Below are 17,534 nucleotides of genomic sequence, written 5' to 3'. Positions count from 1 at the left end.
AGCCCTCGCCCTCACTGCCAGCCCTCCTCACCCACGCCCTCCCTCCCTCGCCAAAGGCTCCCTGGAACCAAGGGTGTGGGTCCCTCAGGTCCCCTGTGGCTGCTTCCAAATGGGGACCTTGGGAGTGAGGTCCCAGCTGTCTCTGGGGCTTGGGTCCCACATGCTGGGGGCCTGAAGACCCCTCACTGATATTGAGGCTACAAATCACTGAAGGGAGGAGTGGCGGGAGGCAGTGCTGACTCCTCAAATACCACGACCCATCAGACTAGTCTCAGCATCCCAGGAGCCGACCCCCTCCCCAGCTCCTCAATCTCTAACCCCCCACCCCACCCCACCTGTCATGCTCATTGAAAGACAGATGAATAAATCTTGTGATCCACTGAAACGCAAAAAAATGTGGGGCAGGTTTTGCTGGGCTCTAAGCTGCATTTGGAGCCCGTGGGGAAGGGTGGAGTCCTCACCTTGGTGCTCACTCAATCCCTCCCTCAGTAAACATCTCTGCAGCACTGCCTTCCAGACAGATGCCGCAAAGACGAGAGTCCTGCCCTGGAGGAGCTCATGGCAGGTAAACAAATTGTCACATGGTGAAGAGGTAACACTCACCCAAGCGCCTATTAATCACCCATCGGTTACCTGGCACTGCTAGGAGACAAAGATGGAGGAGCGAGTGAGACAGCCCTTTGTGAAAAAGCTCCCAGTTGGGGGGATCCGTAGCCCGAGCCAACCATGTGCCATGAAGAGTAGCTGGGGCGTTGGGAGCTGAGAGGAGGAACCTGGCCCTGACAGGGCGATACCTGCTCTGAGGCCTAAAAGATGAAAAGGAGTTAACTAGGTAAACTGGGGCATGCATGCAGGAAACTCAAGTTATCTGGTTGTCTCAAGTACAGGGAGGTGGGGTCAAGGGTAGGAAAGATGGAAGGGAGGTAGCAGGACCCAGACTCCAGCTAAGAGCCAAGCAGGTAATGGGTAGAGGCCAGTGACATGGCCAGTGTCATGAGCAGGCTTAAGGAGGCCAGAACAGGTAACCAGGAAGGGACCATGTGAGAGCTTGAGCTATGGCGGTGGATGGAGGCAGAGACAGGGAAGGCTGGGGAAATTTGAGGGATGTAGAAGGTAACATTCTCAGTAGAACTTGGAGTCTGTATACAGGGAACGGGAGAGAAAGGAGAGCCAAGGATATCGAAGGGTGTTTGTGGTCTGGACATTGTGGCAGGTGACGGTGCCATGTTCAGAATGAGGCACCTGTAGGATGCAGGCTTGCTGGGTAGGTGAGTAGTTTGGGGCACCCTGAGTCTGAAGTGCTTGTGACTCATCCTGGTGAAGCATCCCATGAAAATAAAGCTGGATATGAGGATCGGGGGCTTGAGCGAGAGATACCTGGAAGTCAACCTCCAGTGACAGAAGAGCCCAGGAAGTGGGGAGTCTGGGGCTGTGTCAGGGAGGGGAGTCCTAGCAGGAGGGCGCTGCTCAAAGTGAGGAATGCTGCTCGCAAGACAGATCTGAATGGTGTCCACTGTGTCGGAAGCAGAGAGGTCACTGGGGACTTGGCTGTTGGGAGCAGATGGCAGAGGCCCAAATATGGTGGTTTGACGGAGAGATGAGTAGCATGTAGAAGCTGGTCTGAGAAGGGAAGGGGAGAGTTAGGATGGAAGCCAGGGAAAGACAAAGACAAGAGGGGCTTGGAGAGGTTAGAGCTCTGATAGAAAGTAGGTGGGAAGGAGGAGGGAGAGGGATAATGAGAGTGAAGGGTCAGGAGCAAGGGGAAGCAGGGAGCAAGCAGAGTGGCGCCGGCACTGGAGGAGGAACGGCCTACTAAGGGTATAACGCAACTGAGGGCCTGCCTGGGCAGTGGCCAAGTGAGTGGAGAGGAGGGAACAGGTGTATGGGAGATTTCAGTGGTAGCACTGATTAGACTTGGAAACCCCTTAGGCATGGAGGGTTAGGGAGCAGGTGTAGAGCTACCCTCGAGGCTCGTAGCTGGCAGAAAGGGATTCCTGTGCTGGACAGCCTGGTGAAGCTGCACATTTGGGCGTGTGAGGAGAGTGCTCCATTTGAGTTCACATTGTACATGACAAGCCACCTGCATTTCCAGGAGGGATGGACAGGAGGGAGCTATATTCAAAGATCTAGAGCTCAGGAGAGGTGTGAGGATTGGAGATGCAGATTTGAGTCACCACCACGAGCAGGTGGTGGCTAAAGCCATGCACTGGATGAGCTCCCTGGGGACCATATGTTGGAAGAGAGGAGGAGGAGGAGGAAGAGGGAGAAAAGGAGAAGATGGGTTTAAATACCAGTCCTGCTACTTCCTAGCTGTGTGGCCTTGGGCGAGTTAGTCAACCTCATAGAGAGGATAATAAAACCCACCTCACGGGACTCTAAACTAGATTATAGTACACAATTCAAGTAAAATGGCCAATAAATATCCATTGCTATTATTATTACCTCTTCCCAGTAATTGTTCTATATAGTAGGGGTCAATGAAATAACATGACACTTTTGAGTAACTATAGAAGTAATTATGTGAAAATGCTCATTTCATTTGTTGAAAACAAAACACTTTTCTGTTTCAGCATGACTGCTGGCATAGGGATAATGGGAAGAACCCAAAGGGATTCAAGCTCAGGCTAACTCCCAGAACAAGTTTCCCCTGAGACCAGTAGAATTTGGCTGCATTGCAATTTCTAGGAAAAATGTTCCTTGTATGTAAGAGGCCAGGAGCCTTGCCATCTGGTTCCAGCTCTCTCTCTAGCAAGATTTAAGGCAAGTCAAGCAAGTTCACTGGACCTCACTTCTCTAGCCTGCAAAACTAACATTTGGTGACTTGAGTTTTTCCATGAGCTCAGTAAAGAGATTGCAGTAATAGTTCATTTACAGTTTAGCTATATTTTTTTTAATTCCACCTCCATGCCCCACCACCCATTCCCTCTTTCAAACATAAAAAGCAGAATCCTGTGAATATAAATATTTTCCCACCTTAGGTTGCCGCTTCTTTGGAGACAAAAGTGATGCTGCTGGAGGTAAGAGCAGAGACAGCCGACCAGGCAAACACAGAGCACCAGAAGCCCTTTCGTTTGAGAAAGATTTTTTCCTTCCAGATTAAATAATCTAAACAGGAGAAAGTGAGGCTTGCTCGGAAGAATCTTTACTAGACTTTTTCAAGCACTTTTAAAAAAATGATTGCTTTTACATTCTATGGCACATGAAAGGTCACTGAAAACAGTTTGGTTTTTGAAAATAACCCTGTAGGGAATGACAACAAGCTTTGCGCATCAGGATAAATTAGTAGTTTCAACAAGTTCTTCACAAAGGAACCTAAGAAAGAAACTCGTTCTGGGCCTGCTGGTGGGAGAGCTGGCATCTGCAGTCTAGCTGACCCTGGGCCTGCCTTTGCCATATTCCCTAAGTTCCTGGTGATGCTTGGGCGTCCGTGGAGACGGAAGACACAGTCAAAGTCATTTTCAGAGGCCACCATGTAGCTAAATCAAGAGCTCTTAAAATTCAGCTCCCCAAGACTTGCTAGGGAGACAAAAAGGTGAGTTTTGGCATAAGATATCCAAATGAAAAGACATGAATCAAACTTGGGGGGAATTTCCATCCCTTGTATAACTCACAGCACCTAGAATGGCACTTCATATGTAATAATTATTTTTCCCAGGTTACAAACAAAAGATAAGAAATATCCCAGTTTACTAACATTAAGGCGTGATCATAGTACCATTTAGGGGATTTTGGATTGATTTCTCAAGGATTTTCCACAATCTTGCCACTCAAAATGCGATCTGCAAAACAGCATCATCAGCACAACTCCAGAGTTTGTTAGAAATGCAGAATCTTTTTAAAAAATATTTATTTATTTATTTTTTCTAGCTCTTATGAAGAAATGTGAAATCTTATAACCTGTCAAGACCCACCGAATCTGCATTTTCACCAGATCCTAGGTGATTTGTATGCACAGGACTACAGGGTCATGTTAAATAGCTGTGAGCTCAGAGGCAGTTAAAACAGGATTCAATTTATGTAGGCATGGAAGAAAAGGAAATACACTTGGAAATGTGTACCAGTCAAATGACCACAAAGGAACTCTCATCTTCCGCTGAGGCCCAGCTCACTTTGTGGATAACCTTCAAAATACCCAGGTACAAGGTCAATTGCTGCATATACAGTGTCTTCCCCACATGGGACAGGGAGGGGAAATTGAGCTCAGTCATCTTCCATTCTCTCTTTTCAACGCCTGCAAGGGAGGTTGGCATTGTGTTACATGGTCCACAGGTTTGTAAGGGCAAGAATTTAAAACAAACCTGAGGCAGCAGGCTCTGCTGGGAACAGAATGGGAACAGAACAGCTGTCACAGCCCTAAAATGGCATTAGGCCCCAGTGTTTACTTTCTTAAATGACTTGGCTGTTTTCATAACTTCTCCAAATACTGGCTTTCCTAATCAGGGCCTGCCAAATGCTACTTGTTGGTTAGAACCCAATTTCATTTTCCAGGGAAATTGATTTTTCATGAGTTTCATTGATTTGGCTCAGCTAAAATATCTAAGAAGAAACCAGAGGCACTTTTGAGGTTGCTTTAATTGCCTGACCTCAAACACTTTAGTGGAGGGATGCCCACAGATGATTGTTGTCTTGAGGAGCTGAGCTTACACATCTTTCCTCTGCTTCCCTCGAGTTTTCTTGCACGCAGGACAAAGGCCTTCAGGGAAATGAACACCACCCAGCAGTGATTCATTCCAAAGTGCAGACATGCCTTGGCTCCTTCGTTCAGCTACCCTTCTTCATCTCTTCATTCTTGCCAGTGGTGCTGCTCAAGGTTGGAAACCTTGCATTCAGGTTTGCCTCTCCCTGCTCTCTGGTCCTGCACATGGAATCAGTCACCAAGAATCTGCAGGTGCTCTTTCCAAATCTCTCCTAGATATTTCTGTTCCCCCTGCCACTACTCAAATACCCCAGCTCCCCACTGCCCTACCTCTCATCACCCACAGCCTCCATCCGGTCTGACACCAGCTCCCACCTCAGCCATCCATCTCCCAGTGTGACTGGTCCTATCTTCCTAAAACACTGCTTCTACCAAAACACTGCACTCCTAGGACACTCCCGATGGCTTCTATTGCTTATAAAAGAAAATCCAGACTTCACTGCTTGGGTTTTTTGTTGTTTTTTTTTTTTTAACATCTCATCCTCCCCAGTACTCCACTATGTTAAAAAGGAATGCAGAACGATTTATAATCCTTTGGATATATGTGGCACATACACACCATGGAATATTATGCAGTCATCAAAAACGATGAGTTTGTGTCTTTTGTAGGGACATGGATGAACCGGGAAAGCATCATTCTCAGCAAACTGACACAAGAGCAGAAGACCAAACACCGCATGTTCTCACTCATAGGTGGGTGTTGAACAATGAGAACACATGGACACAGGGAGGGGAGCACTACACACTTGGGCCTGTTGCAGGGAAATAGGGGAGGATCAGTGCGGGGTGGGGAGTTGGGGAGAGATAGCATGGGGAGAAATGCCAGATATAGGTGATGGGGAGGAAGGCAGCAAATCACACTGCCACGTGTGTACCTATGCGACAATCTTGCATGTTCTTCACATGTACCCCAAAACCTAAAATGCAATAAAACAAATTTAAAAAAAAAGGAATACAGGCACATTACAAGAAACCAAAAAACAAACAACAACAACAAAAATAACCTTAAAAAATACTGAAAAGGCTAGATAAGAGGAATACATACATCCATAATCCCTATACTGAAAGAACTTCCCATGTATTGCCTTCTTTCTACTGTACCTGGCTTCTAAAATCCTCTGCAAAATTCCCGCTTTGCTTCATGTAACTTGCTTTCCCTATGTCTCAGTTTCAGCCTGGGCTCTTGCAGGGCAGGTCTGTGCCTCTTTCACCTCCGCCCCCAGACCCTGCCCCCAGCCCTGCTCTGCTCCCTGGGTAGTGAGCACTGCGCTCCTTTTCGCCCCTGCAAAAAGGCTACTCTCCCTCCAAGACCAGCTTTGCTAAGAAGATTTGCTCAGGCAAATTCCTCCACCTCTCTGGGCTGCTGTTTTTTCAGCTGATCTCCCTTCCGTGGCTCTCCCACTGGATGGAGCCTCTCCTTTTTGAAGTCTAACATCCGTCATCACAGTGAGCCCATGTCTTGGTCCCTCTTCTTTTACAGCCTCCTAATGAGTCAGCATGGAGCCCAGTTAGCATTTGGGGATCCTTGAGTTGACTGGCTGCCTAAGTTCTTTCTGGCATAATTCACACCTATTCTAATAAAATGGTCAGAATAGACAAAGACATTCGTTGGCTCTGCTGTAGGTGACTGCTCCACTATATGCTGTGGACTAGACTGATTTCTGTGGCCCACTGGGTCAGGCAGGGACTCTGAAGGGCTTTGAAGAGCATTGGACCTGGCTCCCTCCTCAGCTTCCCTAACACAGGCCTTAAGTCCCAGCACAAAGGAGTGATCTTCTCTGGAGCCCATCCTCCCAACATCACATCCTGATTATTCGGATGCTCCCTCAGGCTAGGTGAAAGAAAGTCTCTGTTTCCTCAGCTGCAATGTTGTGCTTGCATCAGAAAGTAGAAAGGGGAAGCAGGGTTGACGCAGCCGGACTGATGGCTCCACGGCAGCCGTTCTCACAGCCATTTTCAAAATTCCTAAGAATTTTCTCCTATCCTGACCACCCTACTCCAAAACACCCTGGACATTCAAATCCATGGTATAGAAATTAATGTGTGCAGGTTGGAGAGCTTGTGAGGTGAGAGCCACCATATTTTGCCTGCTGGTTTTAACATTTTAGAACATGCTCACTGACCAGATCAGCACCTTTGCCCTGGCATGAAAGGACAAAAATTAAACCCCATGCAGAGTGCCCATGATACCCACCCCAGACTTCTCTAGAACCTCCAGTGCCCCTCATCTAGTGGTTGGGCACTGGGACCAGTGGCAGGCCAGCGTTTTCTTCCGTAGTCTTTCGTCCATGAGACTTCTCATATTTCACTGGGACAGGAATGGGGCGAATGCTGTGCTCTACACAAACCACATAGTGCTCTGCAGTTAAGATACAAACGTTTAGAATGATTTCTGCTTCAAAAGACCACGAAAGCAAGAATTGTTCTCCAAGCTTCCTCCAGATGAGGCTTATGTTTAGGAAAGGCTATACGTTTGAGAATGATGCCACGGAGCAAGCAGAAGGAAAAAAACAAACAAAAAAACAGATAAGTGCATGCGTGTTCTCATGTAGAATACTGGCTTATTAAGGAAAAATAAGACCTTACCGATTTCAGGTTCTATTCTCAATACCTTTATCTATTAAGTCACTCTACCCTTAAAATAATCCTATGGGTCGGGTACTGTTCTCTTCTCTGTTTTGCAGATGAAGAAGGCAAGGCTGGAGAGGTGAAGAAGTTGTTGGTGCGGTGACAAAGCTAGTGGGTAAGAGAGCCAGCATTTGAACAGAGGCAGCCCAGCCCCCAGTGCTTGTCCTATCTAAACCATTATGCCCCTCCCTCCCCAGGTAGTGCAGTTTGGTTGCATATTTTTGGAAAATCCTTGATATGGTTTGGCTGTGTCCCCACTCAAATCCCGTCTTTAACTGTAGCTCCCATAATTCCCACGTGTTGTGGGAGGGACAGGGTGGGAGATAATATAATCAGGGGTGGTTTCCCCCATACTGTTCTCACGGGAGTGAATACGTCTCACGAGATCTGATGGTTTTATAAGGGAAACCCCTTTTGCTTTGCTCTAATTCTTTCTTGTCTGTCACCGGGTAAGACGTGCATTTTGCCTTCCGCGGTGATTGTGAGGCCTCCCCAGCCACGTGGAACTGTGAGTCCATTAAACCTCTTTTTCTGTATCAGTTACCCAATCTCAGGTATGTCTATCAGCAGCATGAAAAAGGACTAATCCAACTCTCGAAACTTCTTCCTTGCACACATGTTCACCGAGCAAGTCTCTAGCAGCTGCTCTGGTGAGTGAGGCAGGCTTGGGGAAGACAGCAGCCAGCACACAGCCACTCATCCCCTCCTCCAGACAGGCAGGGGACCTGAGCTGCTGGAGCCACTGTCTAGATGGCCACAAATCAGTATTCCTTTGGGTGGATCAACTAGAATTGCTTAGTAATCCTCGGTAACCTTTAATCCCTCATTTAATTACTAACGAAATATCAATTGAATAAGCCTGAGAATTCCTCAAACTGGTGGCATGGTCATTTGAAGTAACATTTTATACACCAACATCCCAGGACAACAAAAGAATTAAAATGACCTCCAGGGTGCCTAGAAAAGATGTGCCCACGTTGGTTAGCAGATTCCGGAAGTAACAGTCTAACTAGATGTTCAATTAGTCCTGTTATTCTACATTATTTTTTAAAAACACTACTGACAACATGTGAACTACCAGCTTGCCCCAGAAAGCAGTTCTTGACAGATTCTACCAATGCTTACTGAGCTTATGTTAGAAGCCTGGCAATCGGCGGCTTATTACGGTTCTAGACACAAGTGAGTCATTCTTTGGTGGGGAGCCAGGCACATATACAATGAAATAAGTGCTGAATGCATGGCTATATGCAAAAGGACTCCAAAGGGAAGTACCCAACCACACACCACACGATGGGGGTGGGAGGGTAGCAAGGATTGGCAGGGGGAGCTTGGGGTAGCCAGAGGGGAACCAGATTCTTCCCAGAAGAGGTGATTCATCATCTGGTGGACAGCGAAGCCAAGTCAGCAAGGTAGACTGCAACTCATCAAACCAGAAACCGGAGACGGGGTTAGTACTAGAGACAGGATTGCTGGTCTGAATTTCTGGTTCTTGTTAGCGCCTTACAATTCCTGAGACATACATAACCCTGAAAGAAACGCTTTACAGTACTCTGTATTCACTCTTAATGGCCAAGGAAAATGCCATCCTGATTTTTCTATTTAAGATTACCCTTTATTCCTCCCTCTATTGTAGAGAGACCTACTAAATATTTTACAACTTGATTTGGTCTTTCTCAAAAATAGATTCAAGTCGTCTCTGTGGGCACTTTTCAAACTCCAAAACCAATAAGCCCCGATGGGGGCCCCTCGCCCTGTGGATTCTATTTACATCTTCGGGGAACAATCAGCAGCTAACCTCACATAACACTAGTGCTACACACAGTTCAGGCTCCTTTTTGACTTTCTAGCTGCTTATAGTGAAGGAGGCAAGGAAGGGCAACAAGTACGTATCTGTGTGTGTGTGTGTGTGAGTGATGTGCAAATAAGACTCCTGTATCTGTGTGTCCAGATCTAATAAGTACAAATACTATCAAGCCCTTGAGACAGACGGGACAGAGTTCTGCCAAGATGGGGAGGGGCACAAAGCTCAAGGCAAAGCTTTAAAAAGCTTGGCTCAGTGATTAAAGTACCACACAAAAAGCAACTTCAAGACGTGTTTATTTAGATACAAAGTCCATCTAAGACCCCATAAATTAGACCTTGGCCTGTGTTCGTTGAGTGGTGTGATGGTAGTGGTCTTTTTAAAATTTAGTTTCTATAACTGACTCTGGGGACGTAGGTTGATCACTCTAAACCAGTACATTAATAAACAGAGCAGCAGAAAGGAAGGCTGCAGTGTCATGAGACCCAGGCTTGCATGCCTCTTCTTTCTTGATAACTGTTTCCAGATGTGGGCGTTGGCACAGTATCAGCTCAGTGACAAAAACGAATGGAAGTCCTTTCTCCCCAGCTAACAGCGGGCGGCTACTGGTCCCGGCAGAAGGCCTGCTTGTGTTTTCATCTCAGAGGACTCATGTGGCTGGAAGCATTTGCCCCTTGTAGAATGTTTACCTGGCATAGGCTATGGGCAGCAAATGACACAAGAACCTCAGGGAAGATGTCTCTTGAAAAGGAAGGTGGTAGAAAAGTGCATACATCTAATAATCCTAAACAATGGGGAAAGACATGGGCTGGATTTGGGGTGAAAACATCTCATCACCAAGGAAATGGTATGCAGGGAGTGATCAGCACAGGGTCCGGTTCTTATCATGGATGAAATTTTCACTTCCTCTAGAGTTCTGGAGGGGAGAGGTGAGAGAAGATTGTTTCAGTGGAGAAGAGGGATGCACTTAGAAAGTGGTAGTTTCCCACATGGTTCAACTGGCCTGTCTCCATGTGTGTGGAATCTCACCTTTGAGCTCAGACCTCGGTCATGTAGCAGCTAGGCTGCATGTGGCCCAAGGCCTGGAGGCCAGGTCAGCTGAGCCCAGGCTTCTCACATTCTGCTTCCAGCCTCCTTTGACCATTGAGAAAGTCTTCTGCTGATTTTTGTTTACTGGCCAATCCACTTGCCCCAAACCAAGAAATATCAGCTCTGAATTTTGAAAACTGGTAACATAAATTCATTTGGCATAAACATGGCTTTCTCCAGCAGATGCACAGAAAGTAAGCTTACCTATGTATGCGGTGGTAACCTGGACCATTAGAGCCTCTCATAACTAGCATTCAGCTGGTGTGGATGGTGTAAGAACAAATTTCATTGCTCTCTGGGACACAAGGAGCACTTACATATGGATTTTTAGGAAAAGCTTGCAGCTAGGAATGCTCTGAAAGATCACCAAAAATCTTTGTTTTCATGCCTCAAAAGAAAGATCCACAGCTTGTTTCCCAGTGCAATTTGCAGGAGTCAACTGTGTGGACTTGATCAGAAAGGCTTGAAGGGTGTGAGAAGAGAACAGATGGCTAGCAAGGGCCACTTTGGGACAGCAAGAAAGGCCGAGTCTGTCTGCTGGTGACCGGTTATGACCTGTCCATGATAGAACCAGAGTCTGAACGGACAATCCTGCTCTCTCATCCCTCCTGCCAATCCTGGGCCCTTCCTTGGTCTTGGACAGGAAATGCAGAATGAGACAAGCCATGCCATTGCCATTCATCTATCCCACAGGATCAGAGCCCCAGCCCCAGGGCCATTGGTTATGAATACCCCTCGCAGGTGAAATGCTCCTATTAATACATAACCCTGAGTTTGGAGTAATGCATGAAAAGATATTTCAGAGCATGGCTTCCTGGGGATACATGTGTTAAGGGCCAGTAGGTGGATTCTGTTAGCCCCTTTCTGGCTAGAAGGGATTCTGTATAGTGCCATCCAGGCCCAGGGAGTGTATAAAATGAGCTCCTAGGAAGCTTCAGAGAGGTCTCCTTTTCTAGTAAGTTCCACAGCCACTAAGCATTTATTAAAGTGTCAGCTGTGGATATTGCATAGTCAAGCAAATATGAGGGTAAACACAAAAGGCGTAGAAGGTCCTTCATGTCTTCCCGAAGCACACCATTGTCTGGGAAGGCCAAGGGAAGGGAAGAAATAAAGTTCAAGACTGGAAAACATACGTTTTTACGGCCAAGTTTACTAAAATCTTTTCAATTCTCTAAACCTAGCATGCTTATTTTCACCTCCAAACCTGTGAACACAGACCTGTGTTCTTGCTCTCTGACTTCCATGTGTCCATGAGATTTTAGTTTAGACAACGTTTTCTCTGGAAACCCTTCCTTGAAGCCTTTAGCCTGGGCAGTTGCCCTTTCCCTGGGCTTTTACTGGCCCCTTTTCTTCTCCCACCATGGCATCTATGAGTGACGTGTCTGTTTATCTACCAGATGGCAAGTTTGATGAGGGCAGAGAGAAGGCCTGCCTTCTTCACTACCCCATTCCCAGTATTCATTCGTTATTGGGTCATTAATTATGGAGTTCCTGGCATGAGCCAGTCAAATGAAAGAGAACGGTCATTGTGAAACTGTGTTAGTCAGGGCAAGCAACTTGGGGGAGGTGCATTTTGAGATTTTCTCTGAGTAAGTTGAAAAGCGAAAGCAATGGGAGGCATGAAACTTGGGGGCCTCATGCCACCCCCTCCTTCTCCAAGAGACGTCTGGGCTTCCATAGGAATAAAATCTGGGAACCATTACTAAAGGGGAAGGGCACTCACATTCATGGAGCTTTCACCGCATGCCAAGATTTGCCAGATGCCAACCACATTAATAATATTTGCCATTCACCCTGAGTTGGCTATAGGCCAGACCACTTCTTGGGCTGTCTCATTTGATCTTTCCAACAACCCTGCTGAGATGGTTGTCCCCATTTTTACAGATGAGAGACTAAGCCTCAGAAAGGGTGGGGTTTGGCCAAGATGGGATTGTGACTAAGCCAGGAGTCATAGCCAGGGCTGTTTGGCTCAAAATCAATGATCTTCAAATATTTTGCTCACAACTCAACTCAAAGAATTGACCTTTTTGCACATTTTAAAGTTGACTTACAAAGATTTTTTTATCATATATTTAAATAACTGTAAAAGATGTCAGAGCACTGTATGTCAAGTATGAGCATTGCATTATGTTTTTGTCAAAATATTAGAACTGTAGATTTAGTTTATGCAGTTTCTAGAAAATCTCTGCCATATCTCAATTCTGTCCCTTACCAGCCTTGAGCGAGTTACTTAACTGCTTCCATGACAATGTTTTCCACAAATTAAGAATAAGAATAATAACTACTTATAGGACTATCAGGAGGGTTAGATGAGGAAATTTCATGTAAAGTACTTAGAAAAAGGACTGCTCCACACTTCTATGTAAAGTGTTTGCTATTATTATAAACTAATTGCACAGCCAGTCCTCATGGACCAAAGCAGACATACTTTTGTAGGAAAAGCATGATTTCATTTTTTAAATTCAAATAAGCATATTATTACCTGCCCTGTTGACAACCATCTTTCTTATGAATTCTAATTCCAGAAGAGGTAGGTAAGTCTCCGTGTTTTGCCAGAGACTTTTGCCTGGATAAAACCAAGCGCAACACCTTCACCACTTCTTGCTTCCATCTTGAGAGGCTGCCTTTTCTAATTGCCTTTTGTTAGAAGTCCTGGCATAATGCCCCATGGTAAGCCAGGTGAGAGGGAAATCTGGCCCTCATGGAGAAGGGAGGTTGAGGAAGGAGAGAAGGAGCACCAGCAGAGGGGAGGCACATGCTCAGGCTGATCTGTTTTAGGAGAGGGCTCATGGGGACACTGAGGACTTGGAACTTGATTCTGGGAAAAAATACGTGCACTCCCTGAAAGGTTGTCCTGTGGACCCCAGGATGTATGTGTTCCAGTTTGAAGTCCCCATTGGTCCTTGAAGGGAAGCAACACCCAGTGAATGAGGCAGCCCTCTCTTAGCAGACCCCAACATCCCAGGGAATAGCAGATGACAGAAGGTCAAAGCTTTTCGTAATTTCTCCGCCCCAGTGAAGTGAAAATGCAGGCAGGTGCTATGCTGGTATGGCATGGTTGAGTGCTACCCAAAAAGTGCTCTACGGGCCAGCATCACTAACATTGTCTTGAGCTTTCTAGCACAGGCCTCAGCCCATTGAATCAGAATTTGTGACAACCAGTGGTTTTTAACCCTGGCTGCAACTTAGAATCAGTAATTATGGGGAGCTTTTAAAAAAAATCCTGATGCCCAGGGCCACACCCCAGACCACTTAAACCAGAATCTCTAGTCATGTGGTCCAGGCATCACCAGTTTTTAAGTTTCCCAGATAACTCTGATGTGCAGCCACAGTGGAGAATCTCTTTCATTTGTAGCAATGTTAATATGGAACTTCAAATATGGGCTCCCTCCCTTCTAAATAATAACCTATCTGCAGTAGCTCTTCTGTGCATTCTGTCCACCCGTTTGCCATTGCATGCTCGTTCTCTCACCTGGGCGACTGTGGCAGCCTCCAGCCCTTCCCATCCAAAAGAAGACCTTCCACAACACGGCCTTGACTTCCCTTCCCCGCTTTTCTCCAGACAATCCCCTGCATTCCAATTCAACCTGATGATTCTCTCTTCCCTAAACGTGCCTCAAAGTTTCCCACATGCCTACCCTTGGTCTGCTGTCTTCTGCTCCATTTCTTGCCCAAATTTTGCTCCTTTTGGGGATCATGTTAAGTATGCCCTCCATCAGATCCCCTCTGCCTAGTTGTGATCTCCCTGCAGTGTTTTCTTCCCTCATACTTTCTACTTCAGATTCACCCTGTATGCCTTCTTTCCCACTTCATCCCATCCCATTAGCCTGTGGGATGCAAGAGCAGAGTAGGAGCCCACGTCTCTTCATTTATCCTGAAAGACCAGCCACTTGCCTGGGCACACAAAGCTGCACCCCCGCCCTGCTCCCTTCCCAGGCAGAGACAGGCTCTGGGAGCCTTGCAAACCTTGACCACCACCGCTGGGGATTATTTGGCATACCAAATGTTCCATTAAATTAAAACTCTTTAAAAATTACTACCCTAAGGGGAGTGGGCAAAACCCACATCAGGCGAGTTGCTTTAAACATTGCCTAGAAATAAAAAGTTTTCTACCATTTGTAGCAATATTAATAGAGCACTTCAAAAGTGGGCTCCCTCCCTTCCAAATAATAGCGTTACTCTTCCTAGAACAAGATGGGTTCATCAGCACAGCCGACAGAAGCTGACCACCAAACTTCAAAGGAAATACTCTCCAATTGCTCCTTCCAGATCCGTCTGGCTGCCTGAGCCTGGCCTCAGCTCAAGTCCATGATAAATGTTCCTTTAATGCAGAGACTTGCATTTGGGCTTGGACTCCTCCTCTGTTTTCCCTTCATGCTATGGAAATCATTTAGTAATTTGCCCTTATAAAAATCAGGCAGAGAACCAGATATTTAATGTCTACAGACAGCGCACAGGGTGGAGACTACCTCGCTATCACTGCCGTTCATGTGCCTTTCAACAGGGCTGACAAAATGCCTTCCTCTCCAGGGTTCTACAATCCAAGCTGCTGTTCCTTCTAGTTGCTGGTGACCTTCACTTTCATTTCTTGCCCTTGCCAGACACCTTTTTCTAATATGGCTCTTCCTTCCCATTTTGTACACAGGATTCTGATAAGTATCAGTGGAGGCTGCATTCAAGGCTCATTTCTTCTGAGATAAGAATTTGTACCGAATGGGGTTACAGGCATATGGCAGGATTTATTAAAGAGCCAGATAATTTTTTTCATTATTATCTTCTTAGTCCCAAACCATAGGTCTCAAGAGAAATGTTAGAAAGTGTTGCTTCCCTAGTATACATAGCTTAATAGATATTTAGCAGAGACAGAAATGAGTCAGCCTCTTTCTCACCTAGGCATGTGGTGTTAAGGCCAGTACCCCACAGGGCCCCGGGTTAGAGCGGGGCAAATTTATATTACACATTTAAAAGGGCCTCTTGAGTGTTAGGCTTGGAACAGGCTGCAGAGGCTGCTGGGCAGCGTCCCAAGGAGATCTTTAAGAACATACAGCCATCTATTACACTTGGCTGAGGACGAGCCTTGCAAAGAGAAAGGATGGGAAAAAGATTTCTGGACTGCTGCTTCCTTGGGGTTTTTTGGGGTCATTTTTATTTTATTTTTATTTATTATGGATACAGCAGAGTTATATATTTATGGGGCACATCTAATGTTTGGATATAGGGCATACAATGTGTAATGATCAAATTAGGATAATTGTGGTATCCATTACCTCAAGCGTTTATCATTTCTTTGTGTTAGGAATATTCCACTTATTTAGTTATTTAAATACATACAGTATTTAATTCCACTCATTTAGTTATTTAAATGTATGCAATATGTTCCACTCATTTAGTTCTTTAAATATATACAATAAATCATTGTTAACGAGTTATTCAAATTCAACTCATTTAGTTCTTTAAATATATACAATAAATCATTGTTAACTACAGTCACCCTGTCTTGCTACTGAATACTAGGTCTTATTTATGCTACCTAACTGCATTTTTGTACCGAATAACCATCCCCACTTTGCCCCCCTATTCCTGCTACTCTTCCTTGCCTCTGCTAATCATCTCTATCTCCATGAGATCAATTTTTTAAAAGTTTAGTTCCTATGTATGAGTGAGAACGTGTGAAAAATGTGTCCTTCTGTGCCTGGCTTATTCCACTTAACGAAACTAGCCCCCTATCTCAAGAGTTACATCTAAGATATGAAATTACTAAAATAAAACATTGGGGAAACTCTCCGGGACATTGGTCTGGGCAAAGATTTCTTTAGTAAGACCTGAAAAGCATAGGAAACCTAATCAACAATGGACAAATGAAATCACATCAAGCTAAAAAGCCTCTGCAGAGAAAAATAAACAATGAACAAAGGAAAAGACAGCACAGAGAATGGGGGAAAATATTTGCAAACTACCCACCTGACAAGGGATTAATAACTGGAATGTATAAGGAGCTCAAACAACTCAATAGGAAAAAAAAAATCAAATAATCCAATTAACACATAAGGAAAAGATATGAATAGATATTTCTCAAAAGAAAACATATGAATGGCCAACAGGTTTGTGAAAACACGCTCAACATCACTAACCATTAGAGAGATGCAAATCAAAACTATAATGCAATATCATCTCACCCCAGTTAAAATGGCTTTCATCCAAAAGACAGGCAATAATAAACACTGGTCAGGATGTGGAGAAAGGAGAACCCTCATACACTGTTGGTGGGAATGTAAATGAGTACAACCACTATAGAGAACAATCCTCAAAAAACTAATTACAGAACTACCATTCAATCCAGCAATCCCACTACTGGAAATAACTCCAAAAGAAAGGAAATCGGTGTATTGAAGAGCTATCTGCACTCTCATGTTTACTGAGGCACTAGTCACAATTGTCAGGATGTGGAATCAACCCAAATGTCCCTCAGTGGGTAAATGGATAAAAAGAATGTGGTGCATATGCAGTGGAATACTATTCAGCTATAAAAAGAATGAGATCCTTTCAGCTGCAACAACGTGGCTGGAGCTAGAGGACATTACCCTGGGGTTTGGTGATGTGTGCAGCTCGCCTCAGGCCACAGCCAGGAGCAGCTGCAGTTCTCTAATTTTTGCTAAGTGCTGTTATGGAAACAAATGTTTCCAACACCCTGTACAACCTCGGCTCTACTATGAGGCCTCACTCTCACACAGGAACTTCAGCTCAGAGGAGAAAAGAATAGAACCATCTGGTCCAAACACCAAGAAACCTTTGTTCGCTCATGCCTGTACATGCATCTCTTCATAGAATAAAACAGCTATAGGATATCTAAATTCTGATCTGCCTCTTGTCTCAAAAAATGTTTAAGAAAATGACCCCTTAAAGTTAACTAAGAACTCAGAGATTTGTATTTTGAGTACAAAATTTTTGATGAGATCTGCAGGTTTGCCATTTATAGAGAAATGCATAAATTCGACACTTACAGTAAGAGGAAATAGCTTACTAAATATCAGCGTTAATTCTTGAGATTCCCTTTAATTGCACAATATTTTTCTTCCTCTTCCTCAAGTAACATGAACAAGCAATTGTCTGAAATATTGAACATATAAAACTACAACACTAATAAATTATAAAATTGTATATGTGTGTTCTTTATATGCGAAAAAAATAGGGTATTATTTATAGGAAGAAAATTTTGCATACCTGAGAGACTGTTTTCCCCCCTCTTCCCAATTCCTTGTATATTCTAGGAAACCATTTTCCAAGTTCATTTCTGATTTTCAAAACCACAGGCTGATAACA

The sequence above is a fragment of the Sapajus apella genome, unplaced genomic scaffold, assembly GCF_009761245.1.
Source record: "Sapajus apella isolate SASKATOON/1434 unplaced genomic scaffold, GSC_monkey_1.0 scaffold71, whole genome shotgun sequence".
NCBI lineage: Eukaryota > Metazoa > Chordata > Mammalia > Primates > Cebidae > Sapajus > Sapajus apella.
Note: the sequence above shows the minus strand (reverse complement) of the source record.